We start from the raw sequence: 27,216 nt of genomic DNA on the forward strand, positions 1-27,216 counted from the left end.
GGCTCATATCCCTTTAAATCTTTCATATTCATGTACCTGTCCAAACTTCTTTCAGATGTTGTAACTGTATCTGCATCTACCACTTCCCCTGGCATTTCATTCCAAACATGAATCAGCCTCTGCACAATCATGTTGGCCTTCGTGTCCCTTCTAAATCTTAAAAACTGAAAGAACTGTGGATGCTGTAAATCAGAAACACAATCAGAAGTTGCTGGAAAAGCTCAGCAGGTCTGGCGGCATCCGTGAAGAGAAATCAAAGTTAATGTTTTGAGTCCAGGGACCCTTCCTCGGAACTTTAAATCTTTCTCCTTTCATCTTAAAAATATGGTCCCTTGTTTTAAACTCACCTAACCTAGGGAAAAGACCTTTTTGCTTCAAATGTACCCCTTATTATTTTATAAACTTCTGTAAAGTCACCCCTCAATCTCCTACACTTCACAGGAAAAATTGTCTCAGACTATTCAACCTCCTCTTTTAACTCACACTTTCCAGTCCCATCTGTGGGAAGAAAACAGAGTTAACACTTTGAATCCGTTTACTCATCATTAGAACTTTGTAACCTCCCCATTTAATTTAGCCACTGAAACCCAGGCATCATTCTAATAGGTTCACACTGCACACTGCACCAAACTCAAGATAACATTGTCAAATTGTGTTAGCTTGAACTTACAGCACTCCAGTGACATTTAACCAGGGCTTAGCATTAATGTAAAATAATGTCTGTTCCTCTCTGTTCTTTAGTCCTCAATGTATAGTGGTCTTCAATAATTAGTCATTTTGTTTATTTAATTGCCCTGTTTGATCAAGGTTGGTGAGGTCAATGCTTCCTTTTCTAGTCCCACTCTTCCAAAGGCTTCAACAAATTTTAACTGTAACCAGGCTGGTAATATGGCGAATTATAAAGGCCTCAGACCATGTCAGGTTTAATATTAAGAACAGTCAGCCAGGATTCTTCAGTCAACATCAAATAACTGGTTTATTACTAAAATATAAATGTGTTAAAGTACAAAGTTTATTGAAAAACTATTTTGGCTACACACATATGAAATTCTGTATCTTTCCTTAGAAAAACAAAGGTAGCACATCCTAAAGGTGAGAAATAAAATGAAACTGACACGAAGTTCACCTTAAAGCACTTAGGCTGACTAATAGTGAAACTCATGAGAAACAGAATAAGTTGTGGATTGTCCCAAATTATGTTCTGATTGCTAACTTATTCTGCAGACCTACAAGCTGCCAACACTGGTGTGGCTTACTGGCAGAATTGTAACTGGATGAAGGCAGTTTTTCTCCAGTTGATGGGGTGATCCTGAGGAATTCTCTCAAGGAATCCTCTGTGAATGGTCACGATGATTTCCAATGGGTCTTCGGTTCATGCTTTGCTGAGGGGAATAGTAAAGAGGCAGAGAACAAAGGGCTGTTGCTTCTCAGGAATTTCCCAAATTCTCTCTCAATTAGTTAAAAACTCGGTAGTGTCATCCCACTCACAAAGTGGACCATGTGACCACTGAGTGAATGTCTTTGAGAATTTGTGACTCATCCAAGTATGCTTCATATAGACACCACATTGTTGCCTTTTCCTTAGCAAAGTTCCTTTGTTTAATAGTTCAAGATATAGTTCTGAGGGTCCGCACTATTTTTTAAAAATAATATCTGGAGCGCACCTTGTCATAACACTGCCCATGCCATTTTCCGTATCTGTATACATGAATCCTAAGTTCTTTCACTGGTTCAAAATCTTGGAAATCCTTTCCAAACTGCACCCTGTGTGTACACCATGTGGTCTGCAGCGGTTCGCCACCTTTTGTGGGACAACGAGGGATGTGCAATTGATGAATGGGGCCCATATCTTGCAAATAACCATAAAAAACACAGTATAATTACCTTTTTGGAGTTGTTTATGCAATATCTAGTACAGTTCTAACAACATGTTCAGGGCAGGTGCCAAAAACATAGCAATGTGGTTGATTCTTCTACCTTCTGGGCAATTAGGGAATAAATGTTGGCTTGGCCAGTGACATCCACTCCCCACGAATGAACAAATAAAATGGTTCAGTAGAGTTTCCTAAGGTGTTCAGCAGAGTTCCTAACAGTATTTAGTATGCAGCAGTGTTCAACTTTTAGTACAGATTCCAATACTGTTGAGTACTGCAGTCAGCACAGTTTATAGTCCAACCTCTGACACAGTGACTGGTACAGATTCTAATGCAGTATTCAGTAATATCTCTGATACATTGCTTAATATGGAAGTGTTGGCATAATCTAGAACCCCGGGCTAATGTTGTGGGGACATGGGTATGAGTCTTACCATGGCACAGGGTTAAAGTTTGATTTCAGGATAAACCTGAAGTGGAACGCTAGCCTCATGATACCTTTTGACATTATATCTCCTGATGCAGAGCTTAACTTAATGTTTAAAATAAAATAAAGGATCTGAAACAAAAACAAAAAGTGCTGGAAAAACTCAGCAGGTTTGGCAGTATCCATTGTGAGAAAAATAGAGTTAACATTTCCAGTCCCGTGACCCTTCTTCAGAACTGATTTGAAGGGTTATTGGACTCAAAATGTTAATTCTGTTTTTTACTCTCCACAGAGCCTGCCAGACCTGCTGTGTTTCTCCAGCTTTTTCTGTTTTTATTTAGCTCAGTGTTTGTTTCCAGCACAACATTGAACAGCTATTTTGGTACTTCAGACAATGTTAGCACCAGGCATAGGCTTAGCATCATCTTCAATACATATCTCCATTACAGCAACTTGGGCAATTTTTTGGTGATGTGTTTGTATGATTCACTGTAATTGTTTTTTAAAAAAATGGTTGTACTAACTACATAATAATGGAGCCACAATAATTAACAGGGTATCTTGTGACTTATGAAACTGGTTCATTTAGCTCTAAAAGGTAAAATAAATAACTAAGAAACCAGTCTGACTTGTGTGTGCTCCTTATTTATCACTTTCAAAGCTAACTTAGCTTGGCGATCTCTGTTGTTTGTATGCCCTGCATCAGTACATGACATTCAATTGGGTTAATTCTCAGCAGTAGTGTGTTATCTGATTGCAAAACACTTCAATCTGTGATGTGAGAGAGATAGTAGGAAATGCCGATGCTGGAGATTCGGAGATAACAACGTGGAGAGCTGGATGAACACAGCAGGCCAAGCAGCATCAGAGGAGCAGGAAGGCTGACATTTCGGGACTAGACCCTTCTTCAGAAATGGGGAAGGGAAGGGGGTTCTGAAACAAATAGGGAGAGAGGGGGAGGTGGATAGAAGATGGATAGAGGAGAAGACAGGTGGAGAGGAGACAGACAGGTCAAAGAACGAGGGTGGAGCCAGTAAAGGTGAGTGTAGGTGGGGAGTTAGGGAGGGGTTAGGTCAGCCCAGGGTGGATGGACAGGTCAAGGGGAAGGGAAGAGGCTAGGAGGTAGGAAATGGGCTGGAGATTGAGGTGGGAGGAGGCGATAGGTGGGAGGAAGGGCAGGTGAGGAAGGCGGGGACAATCTGGGCTGGTTTTGGTATGTGGCTGGGGAGGGGAGATTTTGAAGCTTGTGAAGTCCACATTGATACCATTGGGCTGCAGGGTTCCCAAGTGGAATATGAGTTGCTGTTCCTGCAACCTTCGGGTGGCATCATTATGGCACTGCAGGAGGCCCATGATGGACATGTCGTCTGAGGAATGGGAGGGGGAGTGGAAATGGTTCGCGACTGGGAGGTGCAGTTGTTTGTTGCAAACCGAGCGGAGGTGTTCTGCAAAGCGGTCCCCAAGCCTCCGCTTGGTTTCCCCAATGTTTGTTTACATTCCTTTGTTTAAGTTTTGGAGCGTTTGCTACGGCTGAGCGTATTACACGGCCGTTTCGGGGCAATTAACAGTCAATCACATTGCTGTGGAGTCTGGAGTCAAGAGTAGGGCCAGATTACATTCCTTACAGGGGATCACTGAACCAAATGGGTTCATGACCTTTATGATAATGGTCACTATTAGGCACTTGATGCCAGGTTTCTCAATTGGATTTAAACGTTACCATCTGCCTTGGTGAGATTCAAACCCATATCCCCATAACATTAACCTGGGGCTTTGGGTTTTAAGCCCAGTTACATTACCACTACACCACCACCTTTCCAGTCAGCTCCCACATATAAATACCAGCTGCTGATTATCTGTCAAACTGAGATAGATTTTTGCTGGCTCCATCTAAGCGTAAAGCAATAAAACATCTTGAGTTCCTTTCCCAACTCACTTTCTAGCTAACCCTTAGCAACCCATCAAGCCCTCCAAAAACTCATCCGGTTGTCAATAGGCCAAAACTGAAGCAGAACAGGAAATTGCCACAAACCACAAAATGCTGTTAAATAGGCAAACCATTACTCTTTCACTTACATGTCCTGACCGTCTCACATCTCCCAATATGTAACTGTCACATTATGTTACAAATCAGCCAAATTCTGCACTTGTGCTTTCATCTGTGTCCAACTCTTCCAGTTTTTGCTTAACAATTTTCCTCTGCCACCTATACTTTAACACATCCCAAGTTCATCCATCAACCCTGAGTCCCTGTGTCTTGGATTCCTTGATTCTCAAATCTGTATTCTTCAGTTCCTGAAATGCTTCATTTACCCCTTCTTTGGTAACCACCTCCCCACCAACCAACTCTTAAAGCCATGAAAGAAAAACTGCAGCCCTCTAAATCTGGCCCTTAGTCGATTCCGCTCTTAAGGAATAGCTGTTTTTATTTCAGATAACCTGCATGAAAGGCTTTGCAAGTCCTTCCTACACCCTTCCAACTCTCTCTGTCTTTACGCTCCTTAAAACTTCTCCCTTTGACCAAATCACTGGTCACCTCCTTTACATTCTGCTTCTTTGCCTCAGTGTCAATGTCTGTTGAAATGTACTTTCTCGAAGGACATTTTGTGTCATCTTACCATAAAGAGTGCTATATAAATGTAAGATCTCCATGTTACTCGTGTCTTCAACCTATAATCTGACTCTTTCTGGCATGTTAATCTGATGGAAATTTGATTTCAAAACCAATTATTCTAATGTATTCCACAATAATGCAAGTGGCAGACTGATTTAGAGCCTGGAATGTTCAAGCTTTTATGGCCATGCTAATGAGAAAATTGTTCTCCGAAAATGTGGAAGTGGCTGCTATGGTGTGTGCAATAGAGAAATGCAGTAGCCACATACACCTTGAGTAGAAAACTAAACTCAAGGTTAAGATATGCTTATGCATATGGCTTATATTTTTATAAGGGCACATTTGGTCAGGTTTATGTGGTTGTACTAATACATAGTACAGTACTTTATTTACACATTGTATCAGGCTGGTTGAGAATCTGTAATAAATAAATAAATAAATAAATAAATATCAGTATATAATATATACAGAAGCACAGTAATTTGATTATTGTTAACCATGCCATTTAGTCAAACACTATCAGCTCAGATGGTCTTGGACCCAGATGTGGAGATATGACCACTACACCACAACAGCCCTTCATTAGAAAATGTACCCGATCCAAAGAAGAACCGTATCAAAAGACTAATGTCACACATGAAGGCTGAACTTTGTAGACCTTGGGAAGAGGACACAGTGGCATTAAGAGAGCTGGCCAAAGGTGAATGATAATATGCCAACTTAGCTCTAAGGCCAACAGCACCTTTCAACATATGACCTCTACTATCTAGAAGGACAAGGGCAGCAGATATATGGAACAAGTTCCCTCCAAACAATGTATCATTCCAATGTGGAAACATATCATTGCTCCTTCAGTGTCGCTGGGTCAAAACTGAATTTCCTTCCTAATAGCAGTGTGGGTTGACCTAAGCACATGGACTTTATTGGTTCAAGAAGGCAGCTCCTTTACAAGGGCAACTAGAGATGAGCAATAAATGCTGACCCAGCCAGCAATGCTCACATCCTTAGAGAATTTTTAAAAAAAATTCTTAATAATCTCCAGTTTAAAGGTCCGCTCAGATTCTAAACTCTGGATTTAGTTTGAATTACCAGTTCATTTTTCATTGTAATTGATTTTTAATTCAGCATCTCAACACCCCAGCTGATTGATGGTGTGGCACTAAATAGGGAATTTCCAGAGAAACATTAGGTGTCTCTAAGAATTAACACTGAGGAACATTGAGCAATTTCACTGCATAAAGGGCAGACAAGGAGATAGGCAAGGGAAAGATTCTGAAATAACTGAGTTAGCTGAGATCAGGCGTCTAAGCATGCTTCAAGAACCATATTCTCTTCACCTCATTTTTTGACTGCAGTCAAAAGTTTGTCAGCTTGTTGTTTTGCAGGGAATAATCTTGCCCTGGGTAATGCATCCACTGAACAATATGATTCAAGAAAATAATTTAAAACTTCCAGGAAATTCTGGAGGAAAGAAGTAGGATGTGGTTTTCTGAATGGCTGGCTTGGTCATTGGGCAAGTGAACTTAACTGTAACGTGTAAATTTCACAACACAGAAGGAAACCATTGAAACTGGATAATAAAATGTGAGGCTGGATGAACACAGCAGGCCCAGCAGTGCTCCTGAGATGCTGCTGGGCCTGTTGTGTTCATCCAGCCTCACATTTTAATATCTTGGATTCTCCAGCATCTGCAGTTCCCATTATCATTGCCATTGAAACTGGAACTAAGTTTCGGATCTTTGATAATATTATCCAGTTTGTCCATTGTTTTGCCACATAGATGTGCATTTCTTTTTCCCTTTACAGCTGCCGCTTTAAAAGTCATAATTTATCTGCCTTTATAATTCTTACAACCTGTGAAAATGCAGGTCTTTGGAGCTTGCTCAGTTACGATAAAACAATCTTCCTCCATCTACCTCTGGTTGAATTAATTCTGTTCTTGAAGGAAGTTTCAGGGGATATCTCTGCAATTGGCAACATTTTCGTGGCAAAGCAAGGGCAGGTGGCATTTGTGGGAAACTGAGTAATTTCTCTGAATTGACAAACCCATACTCTCCAAAATTGAACTTGCAGAACCTGCAGTGTTCAATTGTTCTATGTTTGATTGTGTGAGGCCATTCACAGTAAATACTGACTGTTCTTGATTAGTTAGGCCTGGATCCCCCCACCCTCAAACATTGTTCATTCATGGGATGTGAATGTCACTGTCATGACCAGGGTCCATTGTCCATTGCCAATTGCCCAGAGGGTAATTAAGAGTCAACCATATTATTGTGGGTCAGGACTTACAAGTAGGGCAGATCAGCTCGTCACAAGAGATTTCCTTCATCACTGATGAATCAGATGGGGTTTTATGACAATTGACAGTGCTTGCTTTCAGCTAGCTTCTTATTCCACATTTCTGGAAATTGTATTCAAATTTCACCATCTGCGGTGCTATAGGATTTGAGAATATTAGCCTGGGGTTCTGGATTACTACTCCAGTGACATTAATGCTATGCCATTACCTCCCTCAGAGCAAGGTAATCAAAGCATAGAAAGAGTTACAAGTTAGAGCGGTATAAACATTTAAGGCTTTGTGAACAAAATTGATGTTATAAAGGTGCTTTATATTTAGAGGACTTAGGTTTTGAAGGATTATGGAGCAAAAATAATTTATTGCAAGTTTTGTGGAACTACATGACTGATTTATTTAAAAGAAGTAGTTGACAGTGCAGTGTGAATGTTGAAGATTTTTTTTAGCAAAGCTTCCTGTAAATCACATGACTGGTGATAAAAGCTTGTTGTACTGTGGGCACTGGCTGGGGCTGTTTTCAACAGCAACTGTCTCAGAGAGATTTTTTAACACTGGATCAGTTGGAGGCACCCTGCTAAAAACAAAAGGAAAGCTTTGTACCAACATGAACAAAGGGGAATGACAGTGAATTTAAATTATGATTGCTTTCCCCCCTTAAGAATCATAGAACCCCCACAGTGTAGAAAGAGGCCATTAAGCCCATTGAGTCTGCAACAATCCTTTGAAGAGCGTCCCACCCAGACCCCCGGCTCTGTCCCTGCCACCCTGCATGAGGATTTTACCATGTCCAACCCATCTAACCTGCACATCCCTGGACACTATGGGGCAGTTTTTAGCATGGTCAATCCATATAACCTGTACATGTTTAGGTTAGGTGGGTTAGACATGGGAAATACAGGGATAGGGGAATGGGTCTGGGTGGGATGCTCTTTGGAGGGGCAGTGTGGACATGTTGGGCTGAATGGCCTGTTTCCAGACTGCAGGGAGTCTATGATTCTATGAAGGTATTGCTGGATTTAATTCTTTCTGTTTTTAGTGGTATCACTTACTGTGGTAAGCTCTGTAAGCTTGTGGATTTGAGTTTTTGAAGCAAACTGCACAGCAAATAACTTCTCTAAAAAAATTGTTCAAAATGTGAGGCGATTACTTTCCTATTCTATCCATACATGCAGGCACTCAGGAAATTAAGGAAGACAGAACAGGAGAGGAGGTAATTAGAAGTTTTGGCAAATCCAGAGGTATTAAAACCAGTTCACATGGGTTAAACCCGAAGGTTGGTGCCTAAGATAATAAAATGTGGGGCTGGATGAACACAGCAGGCCAAGCAACATCTCAGGAGCACAAAAGCTGACGTTTCGGGCCTAGACCCTTCATCAGAGAGGGGAATGGGGTGAGGGAACTGGAATAAATAGGGAGAGAGGGGGAGGCGGACCGAAGATGGAGAGAAAAGAAGATAGGTGGAGAGAGTATAGGTGGGGAGGTAGGGAGGGGATAGGTCAGTCCAGGGAAGACGGACAGGTCAAGGAGGTGGGATGAGGTTAGCAGGTAGGAGATGGGGGTGCGGCTTGGGGTGGGAGGAAGGGATGGGTGAGAGGAAGAACAGGTTAGGGAGGCAGAGACAGGTTGGACTGGTTTTGGGATGCAGTGGGTGGAGGGGAAGAGCTGGGCTGGTTGTGTGGTGCAGTGGGGGGAGGGGACGAACTGGGCTGGTTTAGGGATGCGGTGGGGGAAGGGGAGATTTTGAAACTGGTGAAGTCCACATTGATACCATTAGGCTGCAGGGTTCCCAGGCGGAATATGAGTTGCTGTTCCTGCAACCTTCGGGTGGCATCATTGTGGCACTGCAGGAGGCCCATGATGGACATGTCATCTAAAGAATGGGAGGGGGAGTGGAAATGGTTTGCGACTGGGAGGTGCAGTTGTTTGTTGCGGACTGAGCGGAGGTGTTCTGCAAAGCGGTCCCCAAGCCTCCGCTTGGTTTCCCCAATGTAGAGGAAGCCACACCAGGTACAGTGGATGCAGTATACCACATTGGCAGATGTGCAGGTGAACCTCTGCTTAATGTGGAATGTCATCTTGGGGCCTGGAATAGCGGTGAGGGAGGAGGTGTGGGGGCAAGTATAGCATTTCCTGCGGTTGCAGGGGAAGGTGCCGGGTGTGGTGGGGTGGAGGGCAGTGTGGAGCGAACAAGGGAGTCACGGAGAGAGTGGTCTCTCCGGAAAGCAGACAGGGGTGGGGATGGAAAAATTTCTTGGGTGGTGGGATCGGATTGTAGATGCCGGAAGTGTCGGAGGATGATGCGTTGTATCCGGAGGTTGGTGGGGTGGTATGTGAGAACGAGGGGGATCCTCTTTTGCCGGTTGTGGCGGGGGCAGGGTGTGAGGGATGTGTTGTGGGAAATGCGGGAGACGCGGTCAAGGGCGTTCTCAATCACTGTGGGGGGAAAGTTGCGGTCCTTGAAGAACTTGGACATCTGGGATGTGCGGGAGTGGAATGTCTTGTCGTGGGAGCAGACGCGGCGGAGGCGGAGGAATTGGGAATACGGGATGGAATTTTTGCAGGAGGGTGGGTGGGAGGAGGTGTATTCTAGGTCGCTGTGGGCCAAGGCCCTCCGCTTCTTCCTGTCCCGAAGGCCCGACCAGTCCCCCTCCACCGACACCCTCATCCGCCTAGCCGAACTCGTCCTCACCCTCAACAACTTCTCTTTTGACTCCTCCCACTTCCTACAGACTAAGAGGGTGGCCATGAGCACCCGCATGGGCCCCAGCTATGCCTGCCTCTTTGTAGGTTACGTGGAACAGTCCCTCTTACGCAGCTACACAGGCCCCAAACCCCACCTCTTCCTCTGGTACATTGATGACTGTATCGGCGCCGCCTCTTGCTCCCCAGAGGAGCTCGAACAGTTCATCCACTTCACCAACACCTTCCACCCCAACCTTCAGTTCACCTGGGCCATCTCCAGCACATCCCTCACCTTCCTGGACCTCTCAGTCTCCATCTCAGGTAACCAGCTTGTAACTGATGTCCATTTCAAGCCCACCGACTCCCACAGCTACCTAGAATACACCTCCTCCCACCCACCCTCCTGCAAAAATTCCATCCCCTATTCCCAATTCCTCCGCAACACATCCCTCACACCCTGCCCCCGCCACAACCGGCAAAAGAGGATCCCCCTCGTTCTCACATACCACCCCACCAACCTCCGGATACAACGCATCATCCTCTGACACTTCCGGCATCTACAATCCGATCCCACCACCCAAGAAATTTTTCCATCCCCACCCCTGTCTGCTTTCCGGAGAGACCACTCTCTCCGTGACTCCCTTGTTCGCTCCACACTGCCCTCCACCCCACCACACCCGGCACCTTCCCCTGCAACCGCAGGAAATGCTATACTTGCCCCCACACCTCCTCCCTCACCGCTATTCCAGGCCCCAAGATGACATTCCACATTAAGCAGAGGTTCACCTGCACATCTGCCAATGTGGTATACTGCATCCACTGTACCTGGTGTGGCTTCCTCTACATTGTGGAAACCAAGCGGAGCCTTGGGGACCGCTATGCAGAACACCTCCGCTCAGTCCGCAACAAACAACTGCACCTCCCAGTCGCAAACCATTTCCACTCCCCCTCCCATTCTTTAGATGACATGTCCATCATGGGCCTCCTGCAGTGCCACAATGATGCCACCCGAAGGTTGCAGGAACAGCAACTCATATTCCGCCTGGGAACCCTGCAGCCTAATGGTATCAATGTGGACTTCACCAGTTTCAAAATCTCCCCTTCCCCACCGCATCCCTAAACCAGCCCAGTTCGTCCCCTCCCCCCACTGCACCACACAACCAGCCCAGCTCTTCCCCTCCACCCACTGCATCCCAAAACCAGTCCAACCTGTCTCTGCCTCCCTAACCTGTTCTTCCTCTCACCCATCCCTACCTCCCACCCCAAGCCGCACTCCCATCTCCTACCTGCTAACCTCATCCCACCTCCTTGACCTGTCCGTCTTCCCTGGACTGACCTATCCCTTCCCTACCTCCCCACCTATACTCTCTCCACCTATCTTCTTTTCTCTCCATCTTCGGTCCGCCTCCCCCTCTCTCCCTATTTATTCCAGAACCCTCACCCCATCCCCCTCTCTGATAAAGGGCCTAGGCCCGAAACGTCAGCTTTTGTGCTCCTGAGATGTTGCTGGGCCTGCTGTGTTCATCCAGCCTCACATTTTATTATTATGAACGATAGTTTCATTAGTTATGAGCTGAGCTGAGTATTTTTCCTTTGTGCAGACTAAGTGTGGACTCCTTTTCAAATTGGATGCAAAGATGAAACTTCTGAAATAGACTGCAAATTGACCTGGGAGTCCAGCTTCTTACATGAAGATAAAACGGCAAATTACTTACAATCACAGGATTTTGTTTTTATAATTCAACCACGTCTGACTTCAATCACGTGGCAAAGGCCGGAAAGTCAGGCGCTTGATGATCTAAGATAACAAAGTGTAGAGCTGGATGAGCATAGCAGGCCAAGCAGCATCTCAGGAGCAAAAAAGCTGACATTTCGGGCCTACACCCTTCATCAGGGTGAAGGGTCTAGGCCCGAAATGTCAGCTTTTGTGCTCCTGAGATGCTGCTTGGCCTGCTGTGTTCATCCAGCCTCACATTTTATTATCTTGGATTCTCCAGCATCTGCAGTTCCCATTATCACTGCTTGATGATCTAGCTTGGTTGGCCAATTGGAAGGTCGTTAAGCTAACATTTAGCTTTACCTCCACCATAAGTGTTCCTGGTGTAAGGTGACATGTTAAGTAAAAGCATCAGTACCTACCTTTACCATAATGAGTCTTGACACTCCCAGAGATAGATGCAGACAGTCCATAGAACATCGAACAGTGCAGTACAGGAGCAGGACCTTTGGCCCATGATGTTGTGCTGAACATGACGCCAAATTAAACTCATCCCTTCTGCCTGCCCTTGATCCATATCCCTCCATTCCTTACATCTCGTGCTCATCGGAAAGTTCCTATTACATCCCGTATAATTTGAGCTTCCAGCACCACCCTGGCAGCACATTCCAGACTCTTACCATTCTCTGTGTAAAAACCTTGCCCCTCACATCTCTTCTAAATTTTCCCCTTCACCTTAATATGCATGCTGACCCACAGATCATCCCATCCACATCCATCCCCCAATAACCCATCTAATCTACACATCCCTGAGCATTACAGGCAATTTAGCATGGCCAACTCACCTAGCCTGCACATCTTTGGACTGTGGAAGGAAACCACAGTACCCAGAGGAAATCCACCAGACGTGGGGAGAATGTGCAAACTCCACACAGATAGCTGCCCGAGCGTTGAATCAAACCCGGCTTCCGGGCACTGTTAGGCAGCAGTGTTAACCACTGAGACACCCTGCCACTCTGTTACAGCATGAAGGCAAGGTTAGGCCACAGAACACTGGCTTGCATTAACTATTAGTTGGATATGGGGTGGGAGTCGGGCTGGGTTTATGCCGGAGTTTGGGGGAGGAGGGTAGGAACAAGCAGTAGTTTCTCCAGAGCGAGTAGAGGGAAATTGTACCTGTGATTTGCTTTGGGGAAATGAGGATTTATATGGCCAGATACCACAGTTATGCCATTGGAAATGTAGTATGGTTTTTATCTGGTGCTCACCTCCATCTGAATATGTGTGGGTGAGTCTCCAGTCATGACCACTTTACCTGAAAGTCAGGGTGACCCATGTTTTAGCTGATTAGTTTGTCGTTGTTGTAGCTAAAAGTTTGGACTGTTCCTGAAAGAGTGCTTCATGCATTCAGTTTATTTGTGTGTACCGAGTTCAGGTAGATTAACTTCAAGCTAAAACTTTGGAGGAATTTGATACCAGTGATCACAACATTTGCACAGCATTAGCAGTTGTAGAAATGTACATTCTATTCTCATGTGAATAAAAGGAAAGTACTTGAGGCACTTAAAATCTGAATTAAAAATACAATGTATAAGATAAACTTAGCAGTATCTGTAGAGAGAGAAAAAGAGTTAACATTTTGAGTCCAATGCAGTCATTTGGTTGGAACTGCAGAAACTTGAAAAGTTAATTTTTAATCATAGAATCACTGCAGCGTGGAATCATGCCCTTAAGCCCAATAAGTCCCCACCGACCCTTGGAACATCCCACCCCACTAAAATCCACCGAATGTACACATCCTGAACACTGCAGGCAATTTAGCATGGCCAGTCAGCCTAACCTGCATATCTTTGGACTGTGGGAGGAAACCCACGCAGATACGGGGAGAACGTGCAAGCTCCACACAGACAGTCTCCCGAGGGGATATTCAAACCCGGGTCCCTGGCACTGTGAGGCAGCAGTGCTTACCACTGAGCCACCGTGCCCACCTGTTAACTGTATTTCTTTCTCCACCCTCGACTTTGAGCATACAGGGTTTTTCTAGACCTTTCCATATTTATTTTACCTCCTATTCTCTCTATTCTGCGTAATTTATTAGTGCAGCAGGAAGTCTCCAATTTCTGGAAACTATCATCTGTCAAGTGGTTGAACAGTGGTTCTGTCAACATATCACTGGCCATATCTTCTGTTGGTCATGGTGTGGCTGATGAGTCTAATCCCACAGGTGTATCTCCAACCATACATTTGGCAGATGTGCCCAGGAGGTGGAATTGATGTTTAGCCTCAAAATCGTGGACATTGCTTTCTCCAATTTCTTTTCTGTACTTCCTCTTGATGGCAGATGTTTTCTTTAATTCCAAAACATCTCAAATCAATTAAGGATACCCTGCAGTTCAAAGTAGAGGTACTTGGACTTAAAGTGTTAACTCTTTTTCTCGCTCTGAAGAAACTACTAGACCTGCTTTCAGTTTTTAATTCAGAATTCAGCGCCTAAAATGCTTTGCATTTATTGATACTAGAATAGGCTGTACTTTCCCACCACTGCTAATGTTGTATAAATGTTGTAATCGCTAGTACCAAGAGGTATGTACGGAGCTGGGGGAGGGTTTGAAACAGGAAGCCTAGAATTTTGAGTGTCCAGATATTAAGTGGAATAAAACAAAAGAACTGTGGGATGCTGGAGACCTGAAGCACACAAAAACAGAAATTGCTGGAGAAACACAGCAGATGTGGCATCAGTTGCAGAGAAAAAAATAACAGCTAATGCTTAAAGATCAATGCCACTTCTTCAGAACTGCTCTTCCAGCAATTTCTACTTCTGTGTGTTTCAAATGTTAATGGGGGATGTGTTTTAATTTTTTTCTGTATATTTTATTTTGGATTGACACGCTGTTTATGTCTGAAGCAAGCTGAACTGTAGTAAACTGCGGAGCAGAGTGCTGCTAGGCAAGGAGTGGTCATGGTGAACATTGTTGGTGGAGATGTGGAAGGTGGAACGCATGTTGTTGGGGACACATGCAAAACAGAAGTGCAGGGGCTAATATGAAGTGGGAGTCGATGAGCCGACAACTGAAAGAAGCTAATTTTGGGGAGGCGATAATCTAGTGGCATTATCACTAGATTACTAATCCAGAATCTCAGATATGATCGTGGGGACACAGGTTCAAATCCCATCACAGCAGATGGTGGAATTTGAATTTGAAACAAATAAAAAATCTGGAATTAAAAATCTAATGAAACCATTGATGATTGTAAAGGAAAACCCATTTGGCTCACTAATGTCTTTCAGGGAAGAAAAATCTGCCATCCTTACTTGGTCTGGCCGTCATGTGACTCTAGATGCACAGCGATGTAGTTGATTCTCAACTGCCCTCTAAAATTGCCCAACAAGCCATTCAGTTCAAGGGCAACCAGGGATGGGCATTAAATAGTGGCCAGCCAGTAACACTCACCTCCCATGAGTGAAAAAAAACTTATGAGGCTAGAGTTTGGAACATCACTTCCTCCTGATGGCTCACATAAATGACCTTAAGGATCTGCACTTTCCTGTCCTCTTTAGCCTCTCAGATTTCCTGAGACTAGGAAACAACTCTAAAGGTAGGAGCATACAGCCTTCTTGAATGCTATTACTGACCGATGTGCCTAATCTGTGAGTGGATGGTGATTTGACTCAAGGACCGTCACTCAAGCAAGCAGAGGACAACAGGAGCATTGCAAAGACTCACTGAAGGCTTCTCCCACAAAATCCCCCACATAGGTGTTAACACATGCTAGACCCTTGTTCAGAAGAAACTGATTTGGAGGAACCTACTGGAGGAAGAGACACAATTCCTTGAAAATGCCTGTCATCAAGAGGAAGTACAGAAAAGAAATTGGAGAAAGCAATGTCTATGATTTTGAGGCTAAGCATCAATTCCACCCCCTGGGCACATCTGCAAAATGTATGATTGAAGATACACCTGTGGGATTAGACTCATCAGCCACACAATGACCAGCAGAAGCCATGACCAGTGATATGGAATTTCTTAGGTAGACAATCAAAACCGCTAGTGCGTGATAGGAAGATGTTGTTAAACTTGAAAGGGCACATAAAAATTTACAAAGATGATGCCGTGGTTGGAGAGTTTGAGCTACAGGGAGAGGCTGAATAAGCTGGGACTACTTTACCTGGAGTGTCAGAAGCTGAGGGGTGACGTTATAGAGGTTTCTAAAACATGAGGGGCGTGGATAAAGTAGACAAGGTATTTTTCCCAGGACAGGGGAGGCCAACACTAGATGGCATAGTTTTGAGGTGAGGGGGGAATGGATGTAGAAGGGGCAAAAGGTAACATCTTCGCAAATAAGATGGTGCGTGTGTGGAATGAGCTGCCAGAGGAAGTGGTGGATGTTGGTACAATTACAGCATTTAAAAGGCATCTAGATGGGCACAAGAATAGAAAGGGTTTGCAAGAATATGAGCCAAATGTTGGCAAATGGGATTAGACTTATTTAGGAAATCTGGTCAGTATAGATGAGCTGGACCGAAGGGTCAAATTCTGTGCTGTACAGAGTTAACGTTTCAGGTCCGGTGACCCTTCCTCAGTTCAGACCTGAAACGTTAACTCTGTTTTTTCCTCCACATATGCTGCCAGACCTGCTGAGCTTTTCCAGCAACTTTGCTTTTGTTCCTGATTCGCAGCATCCGCAGTTTTTTTGGTTTTTAATGAGAGGTATGTCAGGTTGGGTCAGTGCGAATTGGGTTAGGTCAGGGGGGTGGGTGCCAGATCTCGCAGGATCAGGTTTGAAGTGGGTGGGGCTACCAGATGCAAGGGAGTTGCAGATTGGAATTTTCAATTTCCCTCAAAGTATTCCCTCAGGAAAGCAGCACTGGGAATTCTGCATAGTCCCTACTTGTAGTTGTCATATGAATGGCAGAAATGACTTTTTGGTAGTTGAGATTTCTGCAGCAAAGTACATAGGGTCAAATAGTTGGATATGCCACATCTAAGGTCACTGCAGAAAATAATGTCTCATGGTGTAGGGCGTAACATATTAGCTTGAACACAAGTTTGACTGGATACAATGAAAAAGTCGGTAAAAATCGGGCACTTACTGACTGGCAAGTAGAAAGAAATGGCGTGACACGAGAATCAGTCCTGGCTTTTACAATTTATCTTGAAGACCTGGAGGAAGTGACCAAAGAAGCAACAAAATTTATTGACTGCACAAAGACAGGTAGAAAGATAAGTTATGAAGAGGGCACATGGAAACTGTAAGAGGATAGATGGATTGAGTGAGTGGGCAAATATCTGGCAAATGGAGTATAACGTGAAAATGTCCATTTTGGCTGAAAGAATAAACAAGAAGCATATTACCACGACACCACAACTTTCCCCTGTACGTTAAATTTTATAATCAATCCCAAAGAAACTGTGGTCAAACTAAAGTTTGATGAAAAAGAAATTACACATTTGTTTTGGAAGGGAATCAAGTTCAATGTCTGAGGGACAAATATTTCCTATTTTGTGCTTTGATTACATATTTTTCAGCGTGGTTTCTGGTGGCTAGGTGGGAATCTATGCAGACAACACAGAGAAAGGGCCCATTTAAACTCTGGGATTCAGAAACGAGAGAAAGTTAAAAACGAACCCTTTACATTTTCATGTACCCAGGATGTGTCAACATTTCTCTCATACACACACACACACACACACACACACACACACACACACACACACACACACACACACACACACACACACACACACACACACACACACTATATATACACACAGAAAACATGATGGGTGTTGGTTAAGGGTTAAAGACTGGCCATGACACCATGGAATCATTACTGCCCCTTCTTATATAGCACTATGAGATTTTACATCCGTTTAAAGAGGCCAACACACACTCAATTGAACATCTCCCCTTAAAATGTCACATTCTGTAGCGCAGCATGATTTAGGTACTTCGCTGAAGTGTTAACCAAAGTTCAGGTTTTAATTATTGGGCCGAGAGTTCACAGAGAGTAATTTTGAACCAAAATGACAGATTTACAATGGAGCTGAAACGTGATTAGAATCCCCAAGCTTCAGCTTCAGAAAAATGTTTTCTGAAAATGAATTTGGCAATGTTTACAACATCTGCAAAAAGTTTGTGAGTTAAAAATTTTGACTGGAATGGAGATTTGGTTCACAGAATCTTGTAGATAACTCCCAAAGTCTTTGTTTATCCTTCAGAATTTAGGTTTCAAGAGCATGGCTGCAAGATTATCAGTAATGGGCCGGCAATTTTTATCAGAGTTACAGACAATGCTTCACCAAAATGAATAGTGCTAATAAACCTTTGGCCACCAGCAAAACGCTTCTGATATAGCCGGCAGAATCTCATTGTACAATCCTCTCATTAAAAACTCACCCTTGACCCCTGTCTCCATATAAAGGTGCTGCTCCAATATAATTGATTTCCTCATCAATGTTCTTGAATTACAGTATTCCACATCTCAGAGGAAACCTTAACCATTTTGAATATTTCAAATAGCCATCCAGTTAGTTCCACTTCTCTACATTTTCTAAACTGTACTTTTCCTTCAAATGCTTATTCAACTCCATTTGAAAGTTTTCATTTTAATAACATTCTTTCACAGAATGTGGGTATTGCTTGAAAGGCCAGCCTTTGTTAACCATTCCTAATTGGCCTTGAGCAGATAGTGGTCAGTCACTTTCTTGAATTGTTGCAGTCCATGCCATGTAGCTACAGCCACAGTGTTCTTAGGAAGGTAGTTTCCAGCAACTTGACCCCAGTAACATTGAAAACAATGGTGATATAATTCCACGTCAGGACACTGTGTGGCTTGGAGAGGAACTTCCATGTGATGTTGTCCTTCTAGGTGGTAGAGGTTACAGCTTTGGGAGGGAATATCTAACGAACCATGGTGAGTTGCTGCTGTGCATCTTATAGATAGTATACACCGCTGCCACGGTGCATCAGTGAAGAGTAAATATTTAAGGCGGTGGATGGGGTGCCAGTCATCAGCTGTATTGTTCTTGATAGTGTTAAACTTTTTGAGTGTTGTTGGTAGAGCACTCATTCAGGAAAGTAGAGGACGTTCTATCACACTTGTTATGGGCCAGGCCAATCCCCCTGCAACCATATCAAGGAGATAGCCTAGACCATAACTTTTAATCTTATTTAAGGTAGATGTAAGGTGCTGTGTTTCAGCTGTAAGTCAGTTGTTTATACGTCTCAGCTTTAAGCAAAACACATTTTATTCCTACCCTACAGTTAAAATACAAACAAAAGAAAGGAGATTAGTATAACTTTAACTTTATTGGAAAACTGAGCAGAATAATAGGTTATTTAAAAACGAAACAGCAACTGTTCAAACATTGTGACATCCTGTGAACATACTTTCGGCTGAAGCAAAGTTAGTAAAACAGGTTGTCTCACATTTGTTTCTGGTAGCAGAGGCAGGACGCAAGCTTCTAGTTGTAGCAAAGAGAAAGAGAGAGAGACAGGTTCCACAACCAATTTCAAAACCTTAACAGTCACTGAAAGCTAAACTAAAACCTGCTGTGGGACGTGGACCCAACCCATTCATGCTGCTTGTGTTGTTCCAACTTCAGAAAACCTCCAAGGCCTCACAGGCTGTACACTTTATTGGCCTGGAAGAGACAACTCATCACCTGTGGCTCAAAACCTCTCCTCAAAATAAAACAGAACAAAATACACCTCTTAAAACCATAGTATTGTCACACACTCCAGACTAATTATGCTGTGTAGGCAGATTTTAAAGAGTCAAGTGGTGAATTACACATTGCAGAATTCCAGGCCTCTAACCTGCTTTTGCAGTCACTGTATTTACCTGGTTGGTCTAGGACTATTTCCGGTCAATGATACCCCAGGATGTTGAGAGTGGGGAATTCAGAGATGGTAACTCCATTGACTGTCAACAAGAGACGGTAAGATTCCCTCTTGATTGGGTTGGTCAACAGTTGGCACTTGTGTGGCACTGATGTTACTTGACACTTATCACATCTAAATATTTTTGAATCTGAAACCATGTTTCCTGCAACTCCATTTTTGAATCTCTCCAATTTAGTTTTGCACCGAAAGAAAATTTGAAATGAGAGTTTAAGTAACAGTTGTGCTCAATCTCTCCATGTCCTCAACTCTACCTTATCAACTGTCTTTCAATATCTTTGTGGTTCAAGTCAATGGGCTGACTATCACTTGACTCTATCCTACCCAACCAACTGCAGCCCAGGTGTTTCCAGCAAAAGATTTTCTTCATACCTTTATAAGGATATCCTTGGAATGTCCCAATAATCTGTCCTGGTCCTATACTCTTCCTTATCTGCCTTTGCTCATTAGTAACATCAGCCACAGATGTTGAGTCAAGCAACCATACATTGCTAACAATCTATACCTCACAGCTCATCTCTCTGATATCTGTATCTTCAGGGAGACTGCTAAATATCCCATTCTTTTTCGCTTTATTCAGTCATGGGATATGTATCTTAGATTAACATTTTGTAATTTAACATCAAGAGGAATCAATGGCAGTGGATGATGGATCGGTTAATTTGAAATCTGAAACAGACGTATTTTTGATAAGCAAAGGCATTAATGGTCATGGGCCAAAGGCAGATATATGGAGTTAGGCCACAGATCAGCTTTGATCTTATTGAACAGGGGCTGAATGGCCCTTTCCTGTTCCTATGTTCGTATGAATAAAGTTTTTGTTTGACACCACCCCATGCAATTCTATGCCCCTCAATTTAAAGCTCTTTTAAAATCCTGCCCCTTTGATTAATCTGCTTCTAATATCTCATTATTTACCTGTGTCTACTTTTATCTCATAATGTCACTATTAAGAACATTGATGCTTTTAAACCATTGGCATTTTCTATTTAAGGGCACAGAGAAGGTTTTCATTTTCGTCCATTCTCTTGCTTGAAATGGGGCAATTGTGAACTAATTAATCAGCACCAACGCATCTTTTGAGATTTGGAAGTGAGTACTGCTGATGAAAGCTGAGGATGAAGAGTGGTAAACACAGCACAATTTGGGACCATAACAATTTGGTGTCTTACACTTACTCACCCACTGGTCACTCTGGTCATCATGATCAATAAGATCTCAGTGTCAATTACTTCCATAGTCCAGCAGAGTACAATTCATCTGAACTATTTTCTTCTTTATTCATTGAATTGAAAATCACAGGAGAGAACCATTCAGTCCATTATTTTGTTTCCAACTACAAGAAAGTTATCTGATTAGTTTCAGTCCTCTGATTTGCTTCCCTATCTTTGCAAGTACTTGAGATGTTACCACTGTATCTGTTTCAAACACCCTCTTGGGTGGCTGATTTCAGATCATCAGAGGAATTAGACCACACTGGAATGAATAGCATTTTGTTTCCGAATTAAATTCTAAGACTTTGCAGTTCCATCTGCTGCCACTGCAGCATCTGGTTCATCTGCAACACAGTTCTTGCAGTGTAGCATGGCCAAGAAATGCAGCAGTTGATTTGAAAAGTATTTCAAGCTTTTACGTTTAAAACTTTTTCTATCTAAGACTCGAATTCATTGTCCAATAGTGGCTTCTCAATATTTAAAACCCCTTCAGTGACCCATGGCAATGTTGCATGCCCAGAATACCCGTCCTTGTTTCTTTTGTGGCTACAGTTGAATCCGTGTCATGATACGTGCACTGTATTTGGGTGGACTAGATATACAACTGATGTTAACTCTGGCATAAAATTCCACGATTGCCATTGTATTTATTAGTATAACAAGTGAACAAATGTTGGCCCATTGTTGAGCAGCAATAAACTGTTTAAGGCTGTATATCAATCACATCTCTTAATTATGGGGAGAAGGGGTGATACAATCCATATCTCACTGAGAGATAAAATTGGTAAGGTCTATGATAGAGCATTCGTTATCAAAAAAAGTACTTGATGGAAGAACAGCCTTTATTTGACCCTTGTATTCTTGTTTTCTTTCAATGTATATTACTGTTTTTGCTATGCCTGAGAGGTGAATACTTTGTCCGTTCATGTCTACTTCAGAAAGTGCTCTGCTTTGACAAGAGCTGACAAGATGTTTTGCTAGGCTGTTGGAACATGACACTGAAATCACCCAGTAAATCTTACATTCATGTCAACAACCAGGCATTAATTAATTCCTGTGATATTTTGGTATGAGTGCGGTAACCAGGATCACATATTATTCTTAGTTAGTGCGCTGAGGATCTCTACGATAAGGATATCTAAAAGTTATTTCCTCTAAGAATGCAGGCGCCTGGGACTTCAAGTTTATTTCTAATTGTTCAGGGTCTTTTTAAAAACATAAACTGATAACAGTTGCTACATTGACAGTTTCACACAAGTTGACCAACTGATGCCAATCTAAGAAAAATAGAACAATCTGAGGAGAAGCCCATGATATTTATCCCATTCAGCCAACCATTCTAAATTTGGAAGATTATAGAAACACACCCACGTCTTAGATTTTGGAAACAATGTTAAAAAAAACTCAATGTCTGAAGGCAAATAAACTCAGAGCATGATCAAAATCATTCAGAAATGCCTGACAATGGATAAAAGGTAGGACTAGAGAACTCAGTTTCAAATGGGGTGGTACAGTGGCTCAGTGGTTATCATTGGTGCCTCAAGTGCTAGAGGCAATTCTGTTCAATTCCAGCTTCAAGCAACTGCCTGTGCGAAGTTTGTGCATTCTCCCTGAGTCTGCATGGGTTTTCTCCTTTGGTCTGACAATGTGCAAGTTAAGGGAACAAGCCATGCTAAGTTAACCAGTACCAGGAATGTGCAGGCTTGGTGGATTAGCGCTGCAGGGATGGGGTCTCAGTAAAATATTCTTGGGAGGGTCACAGTGAGATATGGATTGTATCACCCCTTCTCCCCATAATTAAGTGATGTGATTGATATACAGCCTTAAACAGTTTATTGCTGCTCAACAATAGGCCAGTGATGGGCTGAATGACCTCCTTATACACTCTAGGGATTCTGTGAAAAGTGCCAGAATTTAAGGATTGTAGGTTGGTCTTCTTTGCCATTACCCCTTTAAATCAGAGAGTATGACAACTGATTTCTTTAGCTGCACATTGGGAAATATTCAGTGCCGGATGCAAAAATGGAAGAAGGTAGTGTGGATGCCAATAAATTGCTGAATCTATGCTGTTCCTGATATTCTGGCTACTGAGGGACATCGCCATAGGATCAATGTAAATGTAAATTTGGCATGAAGACTAAGGCAAACCATAAGATCCTAAGATATATGAGCAGAATTAGGTCATTTTGCCCATTGAGTCTGATTCACCATTCAATCATGGCTGACATGTTTCTGAACCTTATTCTCTTGCCTTTTTCCTGTAACCATTAACTCCCTTATTTAAAAATCTATGTATCATTGTCTTGATGATACGCAATGATTTGGTCTCCACAGTCTTCTGAGGCAATGAGTGCCACAGATTAACTAAACTCTGGCTGAAGAAATTCCTCCTCATCTCAGTTGTAAAGGGTTATCCTTTTCCCCTGAGACTATGCCCTTGGGCCAGAGAAATCCAAATATGTCATGTCCACTGGCTCTCCTTTGTCTAACCTGCTTGTTATTTTCTCAAAGAATTCTAATAGAGTTTTCAGGCATGATCTCCTTTTGACGAAGCCATGCTGACTGGACTCTATTTTACAATGCACTTCCAAGCACTCTGCAATCTCATCCTTAATAATGGACTCTAAAATCTTACCAACGATTGAAACCAAGCTAATTGGCCTATGATTTCCTATCTTAAGACATCCTCCCTTCCTAAACAGGGGTGTTACATTAGCCATTGTCCAGTTCCCCGACTTCAGTGATTCCTGAACAATCACCACTAAACCCTTCACAATCTCCTCGGTTTTGCCCTTTTGGACACAGGGGTTTTTCCATCTGGTCTGGGTGATTTGCCCACCTTTAGAGTTTTCAGCTTCCCCATCACCTTCTCCTTAGTGATGGTCACTACACACACATCTTCCTCTGACTCTCTTGAAATTCTGGTATGCTTTTGGCATCTTCTACCATGAAAATTGATCCAAAGTACCTATTCAGTTCCTTGCCAGTTCTTTGTTGCCCATTACTATTTCTTCAAACTCATTTTCCAGTGGTCCAATGTCCACTCTTGTTTCTCTTTTACCTTTTATATACCTAAAACAAAACTCATGTAACCTTCATTTATACTACTAGTCAAACTACCCTCATATTTCATCTTCTCACTACCCTATTGCTTTTTTTTGGTTGTCCTCTGCTCGTTTTTAAAGGCTTCCCAATCTTCTGGCTTTCCACTAATCTTCACCACATTGTATGCTTTTCTTTTTACTTCTATACTGCCCCTGACTTCCCTTGTCAGCCATGGTTGCCTTGTCTCCCCTATAGTATGTTTCTTCTTCCTTGGGATGAATTTCTGCTGTGCTTCATGAATTACCCATAGAAACCCCTTCTATTTCTGCTCTATGTCTTCCCTGCTAAGCTTCCCTTCCAATCAACTCTAGCCAACACCTCTTATCTCTTTGTAGTTACATTTACTGAGTTATAATACCGTTACTTCTCCCTCTCAAGCTGCAGGGTGAATTCTATCATATTGTGGTCACTGCCCCATAGGGGTTTCTTCATTTTAAGCTCCCTAATCAAATCTGCTTCATTCCAGATCACCAAATCCCTATTCTTTCATGGGCTCTACCACAAGCTGTTCCAAAACAAAATATCTCATTGATATTCCACAAATTCTTTTTCTCAGGATCCAGTACCAACCTGATTTTTCCGACCCACCTGCATATTGAAGTCCTCCATGATTATTGCAGTAGTGCCTTTCTTACAAGTCTTTTCTATCTCCTGCTTTATTTTCTGCCCTATATCCTAATTATTGCCAGGGAACCTTTAGATAATTCCCATCAGGGTTGCTTTTCCTTTGTAGCTTCTCAACTCTACCTGCACAGATTCTATGCCTTGCAACTCTATATCTTTTCTTGCTATCAATTTACCTTCATTTTTTAATAACAACCTACCCTTGGCATCCCTCCTGCTCATCTGCCTGTCCTTTCAAAACCACTTCTCAAAACCACAAAGCCTTTCTGCAAAACTGTGGGCTGGGAGGGAGAGTGCCACACTAGATCTATCCTTATCATATTGTTTCAGTTTGTATGGTTTGTAACAGGAGATGAGAAGATTGCGAGCTTGATTCCTGAAGAAAGGCTTCATCTCATTGTATGACAGTTTAGTACAATGCCAAGCGAGTGTTCCGTTGTAAGAAAGACTGCGCACCAGACACATCAACAGATGTTCTGCCTGCCTGTTGAGAAGTAGATTTTTTTTATTCACTCGCAGGATGAGTGCTTTGCTGGTGAGGCAGTATTTATTGTCCATCCCTAATTGGCCAGTGGGCAGTTCAGTGTCAACTACATTGCTGTGGGTCTGGAGTCACATGTAGGCCAGGTAAGGATGGCAGATTTTCCTTCTCTAAAGAACATTAGCGAGCCAGATGGGTTCTTCCTGACAATCGAAAATGGGTTCATGGTAACTATTTGATTATTAATTCCAGATATTTTTTATTGAATTCCTGTGGTGGAATTCCAACCTGGGTCCCCAGAACATTATCCAGGTCTCGGGATTAACAACGATAATACCACCAGGCCACTGCCTGCCCCAATTCAATAAGCCACAACATTTTTTGAAGGACACTGCAAGTTTCCTCATCAGCATTCCTTCTTCCTAATCCTACTAAAAGTATTGTTAATGGATCATTGGTCTAATGTCTGGCGTAGAATGGCCATGATGTTTGACATGCCCAAGTAACACTCTCATCTCTATGTCAGGAGGGTGCAGTTTTCAAAACTTTTTCAGAGACTTGAAAATATAAGCGATGGACAACACTTCAGTGCAGTACTGAGGGAGTGCTACGTTGCACAAAATGCCTCCTTTTAGAAGAGATAGTAAACATAAGCTGTCACATTCAGACATTAAACTACCATGGCACTTTCCAAACAAGAGCAGAAGAGCTTTCAACTTGAGCCCTAACCTACCAAAACCACATTGTCGCATTGTTTCTTGTGTAGTCTTACTGTGTACAAACTGGTAGCTTTATTTCTAACATTTCAACAGTGAGTACACGTACACAACTTCACTGGCTGCAAGTGCTTTCGTGCACTCTAACATTTCAAAGGCGCTATATAAATGCAAATTAATCGCATAAAAGATAATTTGATGGAGAAATTATTTTGATATCTTTGCCAAAGCTGCCAAGCAAAAGTACCAGCTTCTCAGTCACCGTAATGTCAAAAAAATGTTTCATGCACTCACAATCTACATATTGAAGCAATTTTGAGAGATTTTAGCTGGAGAAAATCTTAGCTTGGTGCAACTTTGTTACCATCCTGGCTGATGGTAATACCTAACAAGTCAGGTCCCAGAGTGGAACCTGGATTGATAGACCATAAGTTTTATTTTTGCTGTTTGTTTACCCTAGTGTTTACTTACTGAACAGCCAATGTACTTTGAACAAAAGAACATACGAACAAAAAGAAAGAACTCTAACTATGTGACGTTATACAAGAATGAGTTTAAATGGTCATAGTAGAAATATCAGAAATAGAGGTCCAGGTGTAGAGCTGGATGAACACAGCAGGCCAAGCAGCATCTTAGGAGCAGTTAAGCTGACATTTCAGGCCCAAAACGTCAGTCTTCCTGCTCCTATGCTGCTGCTTAGTCTGCTGTGTTCATCCAGCTCTACACCTTGTTATCTCGGATTCTCCAGCATCTGTAGTTCCTATTATCTCAGAAATAGAAGTCCAACCTGTTTAGCCTTAACAATAACCTTACAGATACTCAAACTTCAGTGAAGGATCATCATTTCTCTACTGTAAAATTCTTTGTTAAATTGGCATGGCTATAATAGCATTTTTTTTGGAAAACCTTTGCATTCACTTATTTTTTTCCAGTTAGTGGCTCATTATGCCTGAGAGCCTTAAATGAGCTGCTTCCACAGGTCACTGACATTTTAACCTGTGTTCCTTAAAGCCATGCATTCAAAAACTTGAAAGATGTCTTCCTCCTTGATACTTTAAAATGTTTCTGCTTCTGGAAGTGCTTTCTTATAACTTGTCAACTACTCAGGGCTTCTTCTTCTTCCCTGACAACTTTGGAGACTGCCAAACATTGCTGTTGGTTTTGTAGGCCGTTTCTCTCTGAACGACCTGTTTCTCTCTGAAGGAAACCTACAGCCTCCTCCATGAATGGACTTGTATCTGTATCTGCCTTCCTATGTCATAGGAATTCTTTTCTAGTTAACTTTGGTCAGCAGGTCTTTTTGTCCTCTCTCTTCTACGCTTATTTCCATAGGAATTCATCGGTTCACCTCAAGCATTTTAAAAACACACCTTAAAATGCAGGTAAACAAAACTTTAGATAGCCCAGTACCACTCACAGGACTCAAAAACGAAAGTGAAACTCTGGACAGAGTTTTCCCTTTCACAGTGTGGCATAAATTAGGGCGAGAAAGGTGGGGAAAAATGATGGGAAGGAAGAAATTTGGGTCTTGTGTTTGCCTTTCTGACGTTCCACTCAAGCC

General features: G+C 42.6%; 1 protein-coding gene across 4 annotated transcripts in view; it reads right to left on the reverse strand.

The window, feature by feature from the left end:
• Window positions 1-27,216, reverse strand: part of LOC125462861 (uncharacterized) — a 163,669-nt gene that overhangs the window by 66,015 nt on the left and 70,438 nt on the right. For all 4 annotated transcript variants that reach the window (XM_059653343.1, XM_059653341.1, XM_048553303.2 and 1 more), the window contains one exon: window positions 16,703-16,772. The gene's annotated coding sequence lies outside the window, so the exon portion shown is untranslated. The remainder of the gene's footprint in view (window positions 1-16,702; window positions 16,773-27,216) is intronic.

Source organism: Stegostoma tigrinum, chromosome 21, assembly GCF_030684315.1.
Source record: "Stegostoma tigrinum isolate sSteTig4 chromosome 21, sSteTig4.hap1, whole genome shotgun sequence".
NCBI classification, from domain to species: Eukaryota; Metazoa; Chordata; class Chondrichthyes; order Orectolobiformes; family Stegostomatidae; genus Stegostoma; species Stegostoma tigrinum.